At 30.5% G+C, this 11,240-nt stretch overlaps 1 long non-coding RNA gene across 1 annotated transcript in view; it reads left to right on the top strand.

Annotated features, from left to right (window-relative positions):
- The first annotated feature begins 1,378 nt into the window (after positions 1–1,378).
- The window catches only part of LOC124936167, an 83,018-nt gene continuing 73,156 nt past the window's right edge, over positions 1,379–11,240 (top strand). The window contains exons 1-7 of the long non-coding RNA XR_007099093.1: positions 1,379–1,504; positions 1,678–1,810; positions 2,171–2,358; positions 3,988–4,459; positions 5,017–5,142; positions 5,259–5,372; positions 6,370–6,583. This is a non-coding gene — a long non-coding RNA (uncharacterized LOC124936167). The remainder of the gene's footprint in view (positions 1,505–1,677; positions 1,811–2,170; positions 2,359–3,987; positions 4,460–5,016; positions 5,143–5,258; positions 5,373–6,369; positions 6,584–11,240) is intronic.

Genomic DNA, 11,240 nt, shown 5'->3' with positions numbered 1-11,240 from the left:
AGAAGTGAACAAATTGTCTTTTTTGGTACATTTTGAACTAAGGATGAAAAAGCTTACAATTGACATGTAACATTTGGGAAACTTAAGATTGACAGACAGTCTTCTCTAATTAATAATAACCTCATTCTCTGTTGGATTTGCATGGTAGATATGAAAGTAATCAATCCACTTTTGCTGTTAAAATATATATTGCTGCTACTCTGAAAGGCTCATATTTGGTTTTCACTACTGTGGATACAGGTTCTGCACTAAGCTGTTAACAATGCTTCATGCTCAACTCTTTTCAAATGGAAGGAATTCATCTCTCAGACACCACATACAACTTGTTCCCATTTTATCAATCTTTCAATGACCACATCAATGATCTTCTGCTATGAAATAAGGTGTTCTCTGATTGGTATTGCATGATAGAGATGATGGTAATCCACTTTTGCTGTTAAAATATATGTTGGTGATACTCTTAAAGGCTCATGTTTGATTTTCACTATTGTGGGTACAGGTTGAAGCTCAACTCTTTTCAAATGGAAGGAATTCATCTCTCAGACAACTTGTTCCTTTTTTATCAATCTTTCAATGATTACATCAAACCATTCATCAAAGATCTTCTGCTATGAAAGTTTATTTGCAAATGCTGGAATTGTTTCATTTGTTTGTTGTACTTAACAAATGGGGAGATATAACGAGTTACATTAACTGTTGGTAAGTTGTTATTATACTTGAGACCTTGCCAAATTCAATTCCCCTGACCTTCTATCAAATGTGATTTAGATGAAAATGCTTTAAATTGATAATAATCCAATGTTTTGTTGAGTGCTTAGTTCTTGGACGGATGGGTTATATTTTCTGAAATCGCTAGACCAAGGACTCCACTGCCTTCAGTGGATTTCTGATTCGATGATGAACATGTTTGGTATTTGATAATTGATAGATTGATTAAATAGAATGATATTGGAGTACTTGGTCATTAAGGTGACTTGAGAATTCTATTAATGACTTTTTCATTTGGATAAAGTATAGTGGTCTATGTCTCTGCACTATTCTCCAATTTCTATATATATAATGATGCTTAATTTTTAAAGTGTCCGGATTGCCGGGTCGAGAGCTGTGGTTAATTTGGATACTTGGGTCGGATTGTGGGTTGACCCGTTTTTAAATTTAAAACGGTTAAAAATAAAATTAAAAATGCTAGAGGTATGTTTCGAACTTGCAACCTAACAAAACAAGTACAACTCTTTAACCAACTAGGCTACAAAGACTTTATATTTTAAATTCAACACCAAATTTGATAAACGCGAGACGTTTTAATATTAATATAAGTTCAACTTTTTAACTAACTAATCTATATATATATAATGATGCTTAATTTTTGCACCGTCTGGTTCAGAGCAGTGGATCCAATATCCATGTTCCCTAGTCTTCTCCTTTCCGCCTTATTCAGTCAGCCGATGACGCTGAGGGAACCAACGGTGGTGTTTCCACCATCGATCATGCGACAGAGAATCGAGTAAGTTTCGTTATTATTCTGTGACTGTGAGCTTGAATGGAGATACTGAGTCAGGTTGCTTAGGGTTTATCTCCATTTGGAGACTACTACAACTTGAATTCATTCATTCTGTAGCCGAAGATGTTAATTTGTTTTTTCTTCCTTCGTTTGTTTGTTTGTTTGTTTGTTTGTAGATACTTTTATTGGATGAGGACGACAAAACTGTGGCAGGGAACAGCGATCAATTTTAAACCTGTGCTTCATCAGATGGAGACAGTGACCGTAAAAGTTCCGACTCTGCATTCATGGAATAAATCCAGATAGATGGTTAGCTCGCAATCATAATTTCCATATACAGTTATCAATCATCATAAAATGTTGAATCCCTTCTCTCCCTTTGTTTGTTTGTCAAGTAACTACAAGTCTACATAGATACCATTTTTATCTGCTTTCATTCCCAACAAATTATTAACAAAGAAGCAACGCAGTGTAGCTCTCCATCTATTACAGTCTCTCATTTTGGATTTGGATTTGTTACCTTTTGGGTGACCTTTTCCCATTCAATTGATAGCTGATTGTCAAATCATATATAACCATTGGGTTTCATTGAAGATTAGCTTTTAAGAATAATACATATATTTTCTTTCTATGGATCTTTTAACTTTGTTCATTTCTTTTGAGGATTAGCGAATTTGGATGTGTTTGCTGGTATATTGAGACCAGAAGGCAATGTATGGACGAATTGGATGCCTTACCTCTCTGAATTTAATGTTTTCTGGATATATAATATGGTAAATGAGCAAACCAGCAAGGTACGTACATAAAGGAAATGAAGGAGGTGGGACATGATATTCCCACATTGCTAGATTAGAAAGGTATTGTTATGAACATAATTGATTAGAATTGAACTTATAATCGCCGGGCTCAGTAGCATGGGCCTGTAACTCAAGCGGGGGCATTAATGTGATTGGATGATGGGTTTGATCAATTGTGTGGGGTTCTGGGTTGCTAATTGCTGGCCCGCCCGTTCCAAGCGATGAGTTAGGGCCACGGGCTTGAGCGAAGGCTCGGGCCTGTGCTCCTTTAGAGCGGAGGGCATAGCGCCAGGCTGGTTTCACAGAGCAGCGACCACCTCCCTCTCCTTGCAGTGGAAGGATAACGGGCCGGTGCTTCCTAAGGCTCTATCAGCCCATTGGTTATTACCTAATTGGACAGTCACATTTTTTATTATTCCACTTGGGCCTTTTAAGTGATACATTTTTTGGGTACTAACTAGCATTTGAAAGATCATGCTGCCATTAGTTAGTTTCTTTCAATAACAAGAGAACAATGTACTTCTGTATGTTTATATCCCTACAATCACTTTTTTTTATATTATTACCCCACTTGGATTACTTTTATCTCTAAGGTGGGTATGACTACAGTTTTTTTCAACCTTTTAATTACATATCCTATGTTCATCTGAAAGATCATGTTGACATTAATTAGTTTCTTTCAATAAGAAGTGAACAAATTGTCTTTTTTGGTACATTTTGAACTTAGGATGAAAAAGCTTACAACTGACATGTAACATTTGGGAAACTTAAGATTGACAGGCAGTCTTCTCTGCTGGATTTGCATGGTAGAGATGAAAGTAATCAATCCACTTTTGCTGTTAAAATATATATTGCTGCTACTCTGAAAGGCTCATATTTGGTTTTCACTACTGTGGATACAGGTTCTGCACTAAGCTGTTAACAATGCTTCATGCTCAACTCTTTTCAAATGGAAGGAATTCATCTCTCAGACACCACATACAACTTGTTCCCATTTTATCAATCTTTCAATGACCACATCAATGATCTTTCTGCTTTGAAAGTTTAGTTGCAAATGCTGGAATTGTTTCATTTGTTTGTTGCACTTAGCAAATGGGGAGATATTGTGAGTTACTTTAACTGTTGGTAAGTTGTTATTATACTTGAGACCTTGCCAAATTCAATTCCCCTGACCTTCTATCAAATGTGATTTAGATTAAAATGCTTTAAATTGATATAATCCAATGTTTTCTTGAGTGCTTAGTTCTTGGACGGATGGGTTATATTTTCTGAAATCGCTAGACCAAGGACTCTACTGCCTTCAGTGGATTTCTGATTCGATGATGAACATGTTTGGTATTTGATAGATTGATTAAATAGAATGATATTGGAGTACTTGGTCATTAAGGTGACTTGAGAATTCTATTAATGACTTTTTCATTTGGATCAAGTATAGTGGTCTATGTCTCTGCACTATTCTCCAATTGGAGTAAAAACACAACTTTGAAGCAAAAGTTAGACTTCCATGGAGTGGATAAAGAGTACTCATAATATAATTTATTGCAACTCACAATAATAGTACAACATATTGAAGTAGATTTAAACTACAAGAAGCTCTACTAATATAATAACCTTGAGTTAATCTTGGGTCAATAATATATTGATTTATAAAATATCTATGTGAAGATGATGTAGTTAATCATGCTGCAGGAGCATAATCATAATCAGCGTCGTCATCGCCGCCTCCTTCCAAACATGCTGCAGGAGCATAATCATAATCACTGTTATCGTCTCCATCTCCGTGTATCAGGCACCACGAATTACTCATCATAATAATGGATTTCAGAGCTACCAGAGTCATTGTGGATTTGGACAGAAAATTGTGAAAGAAATGAAGAAGAGAAATACTTGCTTAGATAGAAATAACTTGGCCTTGTTTGAGTGTAGAAAACAAAGTATCTATAAGTGCCTTTATAAAGGGCTGGAAAGGAACACTCCTTTATTCCACATGACAAGGGACAACCGTGTACTAAGTATGTAGTCATTACTGAAGTATGTGCTGGGCTTGATGTGTGATGAGCTGGCTTGCCACGTCAGAAGAAGAAATGCCATGTCAGTGTACACGTTGGAAGGGACATGTCTTTAGCTAGGTGTTGGCTCGTGGAATTAATGTCAGCTTTTGGTGAGTGAATAGTTGGGTCACTAATCACTAATAAAAGTCTGGATTATGCTTGTGGAATTATGAAAATCAAACAAATAGTTTCTTTACCTTTTTAAGGGAAACATCATTTTTAAGTTACCTTACCATTGAAAATTGTTAAAAGTAATTTTATTTGATATAAAAGATGTGATAAACTTTTATTAATTAAAATATTTTTTTGATAATTTTTTCAAGAAATATGTAGCTTCTTCAAAAGACATTTTTAAATCTTGAGTCACAAAAAAATAAAATAGATACAATTATTTAATTTAGTGATTGAAGAGATGAACTCCTTCTAATGGAGAAATCTTCACTTCATGTTATATCCCTTATAACTTAAACCTTTTTTATTTTTATTTTATTGATCCCAAATACATTATTACCGATTTATTAGTTTGTATAATTTCATGTCTGGATTACTTATCGTTTTCACTGATGAACTTGTTTCGATATTCCATAGAATGATATTTGAAATACTAATGACTTGATTCGATATTCCATAGAATGATATTTGAAATACTGATGGCATGGATATCCAGAATGTAAAGGAATTTGGTGTTTGTTGGTGGTGAGAAGCAGAAGGAATGTCTCTTCGCTGTCAGAAGGATGCAATGTCTTACAAGTTAGACCAAGTACTCTACTGCCTTCATTTGGGAACAATGCTGGTAATTGGTGGCATGTTAATTTCTGATTCGATGATGAACATGTTTTGATATCTGATAGATTACTGATGGCATGAATTTATCATCATTGTTGTATCTTGTGGATCAATCCCATCCAGAATGTCAAGGAATTTTGTGTTTGTTGGTGGTGAGAACCAGAAGGAATGAATGGATTTAGAAAGGAATGTGTCTTCCCTGTCTGAAGGATGCAATGCCTTACAACTAACTGACATGTAAGTAACATTTTATTAATATATGTTCTATGTTGTTAGTAGATTGCGCTAGATTAGAAATAAATTCTCATGGATATAATTGAGATTAGAACTATTGTTATAATTGCGGGGCTCATTAGCATTGGCCTATAACTTAAGAGGGACATTCAGGTAACTGGATGATAGGTTTAATCAATTGGATGGGGTTCTGGATTGTAAGCATACATGATAGCTCATTAGTGTGAAATGACTCTATTAGATTCAAATACTTTGTCTGGCATTCCCACCATAGAACCTTACCCACCAATGTTAATAGTAATCAGCCAATTCCATTATTGCCAAATTTTCCTGGAATCAATCCCCATCTATGCGACTGCTTGTTTATGATATCATCACGACCAGTGGTGAATCAACATAATCAATTCCATTATTGGATGATGATGATTGATGACAAAACTGTAACAGCGATCCATTTGTAACCACTGTACGTGCTTCATCAGATGAAGTTTCCTTATTGTTCTATATATTAACTAGCTTCAACGAATATTCTTCTTAGTTTTGGCGCCAATAATGAGATTGCTTAGGGTTTAGGTAGCGTGTTCTACTAATTTGGAGACTACAACAATTTGTTTGTAGCTATTATTGGATGATGCATGATTGATGACAAAACTGTAACAGCGATCCGACTGTATGTATGTATGTATAAGATCCGACTCTGCAATCATAAAGTCTTGCAAACATTTATCTTCATATATAATCTTCACAAAACTCTCAAGTAACTACATCTATTACATTACAGTTTCTTATTTTGGATTTTGTACAAAATAATAATGACCTCCTTTGGTACCTTTTATTTGGGTGACCTATTCTAATTCAATTGATAGCCTATGTTTTCTTATTTGTTCACTCCTACGAATTGTCAAAACCATAACCCATGGGTTTCATCGAAGATTAGCGTTTAAGAACACGTATCTTTTTCTTTCTAAGGATCCCTTAACTTTGTTCATTTCTTTTGAAGATTAGCGAATTTGGATATGGATTTGGTGGTATGTTGAGTTCAGAAGGCAATGGATGCTGTACATAAAGGACTAATAGGGGGGAGTGGATGCCTTACCTGTTTGAATTTCATGCTTTCTAGATATATGTATGGTAAATTAGCAAATCAGCTGGGTAGGGTACAAAAAGCAAATGAAGGAGGGTGGACATTATTCCCACATTGCTAGATTAGAAAGGTAATGTTATGAATATAATTGATTACATTTAAACTTATAATCGCCGGGCTCAGTAGCATGGGCCTGTAACTCAAGCGGGGGCATTACTGTGATTGGATAATGGGTTTGACCAATTGGGTGGGGTTCTGGGTTGCTAATTGCTGGCCCGCCCGTTCCAAGCGATGAGTTAGGGCCACGGGCTTGAGCGAAGGCTCGGGCCTGTGCTCCTTTAGAGTGGAGGGCATAGCGCCAGGCTGGTTTCACAGAGCAGCGACCACCTCCCTTTCCTTGCAGTGGAAGGATAACGGGCCGGTGCTTCCTAAGCTCTATCAGCCCATTGGTTACTACCTAATTGGACAATCACTTTTTTTTTTTTATTAATATTGCCCATTACTTGGGCCTTTTAATTGATAACTTTGTTTTGTTAATGTTACTACCTAATTGCAATAAATTTTGTTAATGTTAATTGCTTCTCTAATAACTTAATAATGTGTTGTTCTCATTCTCTGATTAAGATGCAGGTACAAGGGGAGTAGGTACTCTATCAGCCTTTAAAGAATCAAAAGAATATAATTGCTTCTGCTCTTAAAAGGCTAGATATATTCATTTATTTATTTTTTCTTTTCCGTTCTTTCATTTGTAGATACTTTTATTGGATGAAAAGAACAAAGAGTCTGAATACATATTTTAGATGAGGGAGGATTTTTTAACTTTGTTTATCTCTGCAAAATGTGATTGCAGGCATAATAATGTAGATGAATTTGGTATATATCGAGACTTGAAGACAATAGATGCTCGACATAAATGACGAATTAAGGAATGCTACTAAATCCCACATCCATATTTTGATTGAAAAGGTAATATCATGAATATAACTGACTAGAATTAACATTATAATCGCTGGGCTCGTTAGCATGTAACCCAAGCGGGGGCATCAAAGTGATTGATTATCAGAAGTAAAATTTGGATATGGGTGTTTGCTGGTATTGAGACCATAAGACAATGAATGCTCTCCATAAAAGGAGAATAGGGGAATAATGTTAGAAAGGTAATGTTATAGATAATTATAAAATTGGAGAGCAAATCTCATTTGACAAAGATGTCGGTTAACCAAAATGTATGACTGGACAAAGAACTGAAGTAACAATGCATCAATTAGGAACAAAATTTTGTTTGCTGGGATCAGTATCATGTCTATACTCAAAGTGGGGTCATTATCATGTCTATACCCAAAGTGGGGTCATTAAGGTGATTTGACTGGATGATTGAGTTGGTTAATGATCTTCTTCATTTGGATTGAGTGTTGAGGAGATCATATGAGTATTCTCCTATGGGTGTCAAAACACAAAACTTTGAAGCAAAAGTTAGACTTCCTATTAGTGGATAAATAGTACTCCTAATATAATTTATTGCAATTCACAAGAATAGTACAACATATTGAAGTAGATTAGAACTACAAGAAGCTCTACTAATATATTGACTTTGAGTTAGTCTTGGGTCATTAATATATTGATTTTGGTTTTATTCAATACGCCACTCGTGAGGATTCTGCAGCAGGGATACAGGAGGGCATGGATGGAAAGGTGAATGAAATAAACATTTAGATGAAAATGTTTTAAATTGATAATAATCCAATGTTTTAAATGCTGGATATTCATTCATACAGGACACCAAATGGGAAGCAATAAGACGAATTATACTTTATATTTTGCCCAAGCCCTATCATCCCCCATTGGTTGGTCTTAATTGGACAGTCACTTTTTATTATTTTTCTATAAATAATTCAAGTGACTTTCTTTTAAATATTCTAAGTGTTATTATGTTTTAGTTCACATTTTCAGTGGAAGAAGGATAAAAAGGCTCAGATTTGATTTTCATAACAGCCTTATATAACTTTTCTCTTGCTTAATTTGTTTGTGACACATACTGAATTAATTGTTAATACTGAAGAGCTATAGAGATACAATTTTTGTTAACTAGGCATATATTATTTTATCTATTATAAATAGTTTTTGATTCCTGGGATCAGTATCATGCCTCAATGCATGTACCCAAAGTTGGATCATTAAGGTGACTCGATGATTGGATCGGTTTCTAATTGCTGATCAAGTGTTTTGGTTATTTCACGGTTCTGGAAGGATTTAATGTTTCCCTTGCTAACGAGTAATTTGAATATGTTGTCTACTTTTACTAAATAATTTAAATATATTGACATGTTTCTGACCCCTTGTGCAAACTATAACTTTAAGCTAGAACATAAGCTTTGGTAGGAAAGGTGCTAAAAATCTCACATTGTCAGATTAGAAAGGAAATTTCATGTATATAATTAATTTCTAGTGGGTCTAAATTTAGAGCTACTTTTTATTCTCATTCTTAGTTACTTTTTATTACTTGTTTATTGATTTATTACTTTATTTACTTCTAAATAAATAATGATAGTTATTTTTTTTTCTAAGCCCCTTATTCTTATTGCGATTTCTCTACAAGATTTGCGTTTACTAATTCATATATTTTATTTAGATTATGATATAGATGAAAATGCTTTGAATTGATAATAATCCCAATTTTTTTTTATATATAATCCAATATCTTCTTGAAATGATTAGTTCTCCAATAATGGAGTTAATGGCTGGCATGTTTGATTTCTGATTCCATGTTGAACTTGTTTTGGAATACTGACGGAATTTTTTTGATGCAATGATTTTTGGTGGATTTTTCACAGCTCACATCATTGAATTTGTTTTAATATGATTATTAAAGAAAATGTATTTTTTTAACTCAATATTTTACATATTATCAATTTCTTTTATAATATCTTTCAATTGACTTCTTATATGCATATAACATAACACCAATTTAAATTGTAAGTAATCCATTTTGCATAATTTGAAAAATCAAATTTTATCATAATTGTCATATTTAGACTCTTTATTGAGTATTACACACTCTCTAATTAAATAATAAAAATTATTATTCCATTTTTACAACACAAAATTAATATCAAGTTTATATTACTTTATATTTTATTGTGAAATATATATAACTTAAGTAGACACAGAATTAATGAATTAATAAGTCATTTTGTACAACATTATAAATTTGAGTCATATATAGTTAAACTTTAGAAAATTAATTTAAAAGATTTCAAACTCTCTCTACTTTTTAGGTTAATTTTTTTTAATAGTAATTAAATGAGAGAGAGGATAGTGTAAATAATTTATTTAGATATTGATGAAACCTATCTATGAACTAAACAGCTAAGTTCACCATTAAAGTTTAAATTAAACATCTATTTAAAAATAGACAAAACTTAAGAAAATTCTAAAATAATAATGATTTTTAAATTAAAATCTTTATGCTTTTATATATTATTTTAAAAAATAAATAAATATAAACATAAGTTATACTCTAATTTAAAATTTATTAATATATATTTGTATTTGTTTCTAAAAAACATAAATAATTTGTTTTTTCTTAATAGATTCATATTTAATGTAATTCTAGTTATTATTTTTATATATTTAAATAAAATTTCATTGATTTAATTATAATTAATTAAATAAAATAATTTTATTTCAGATTGTACGGAAATATGAATTGATAAATAATCATTATTATTATTTAGAAAATCATGTGAGTATATTAATTTTTTTATTTATAATTTTTAATAAATTATTATAATATTTACATAGGATTATAGATTATAATAAGAATGTGAATTATTTAGATATTAATTATGTTATTTATTTTTATTTTTTTAATAAAACTATAACTCATATTTTTTTTTATTAATCTACATTTATGGTTTTTAGATTTGTAATAAAAATATTTATTATAAATAAATAATATAACAATAAATTAATTTAAATAATTTATTTTTATTAAATAAATAATATCAAATTTAATTTAATATAAAATTATTATATCAACTAAAATTAATTAATTTATATAAAGTATATATTTTTATTATTTATTTTATATTAATTTTTAAATATTTATTTATTATTATATTATAATATAAATTTATATTTTTCAATTATTAATTTTTATATTTATCTTCTTTTATAATAAAATTTAATTCAACAAAAATTAATAAATTTATATTAATTAACATATAATTAGTATAATTCTTTAATAAAAAATATTTAATAAAAAAAACTAAAATTATAAAAAAAAAATTAAGTTTGATAATTTGTATAAAATATTTATATATTTATTTTATAACAATATTACAAATTTAATTTTGTTATAAAAAAATTAAAATTTATATATTTATTAATAAAATTAAAATTTTAAATATGTTTTTATAAATATTAATGATAATATAAATTTAATATATTTAATATATATATATATGAGAAAATTAAAATATTTTTAATTTTTAAACTTTTTTATATATAATTTATTTATTAATTAAACTAATAAATAATATTTGAAAAATTATAATAAGTAAATAAATAAATTTAGGGTATTGAAACTCACCATATATCTTCAGCACATTCCTTATATTAATTTTTATAAACTCACTTGTTTTTTTAATTAAAATATATTATTTATAAAATTGAAATATTAAATTTAATATTTTTATCTAAAAAATTATTATAATAATTTTTTTTCTTATAACATAAAAAAATTTAACTTATTATTTTTATAATTTATAAAATTAATGTAATTTTTA

Source organism: Impatiens glandulifera, chromosome 4, assembly GCF_907164915.1.
Source record: "Impatiens glandulifera chromosome 4, dImpGla2.1, whole genome shotgun sequence".
NCBI classification, from domain to species: domain Eukaryota; kingdom Viridiplantae; phylum Streptophyta; class Magnoliopsida; order Ericales; family Balsaminaceae; genus Impatiens; species Impatiens glandulifera.
Note: the sequence above shows the minus strand (reverse complement) of the source record. Positions and strands in the feature narration are given on the sequence as shown.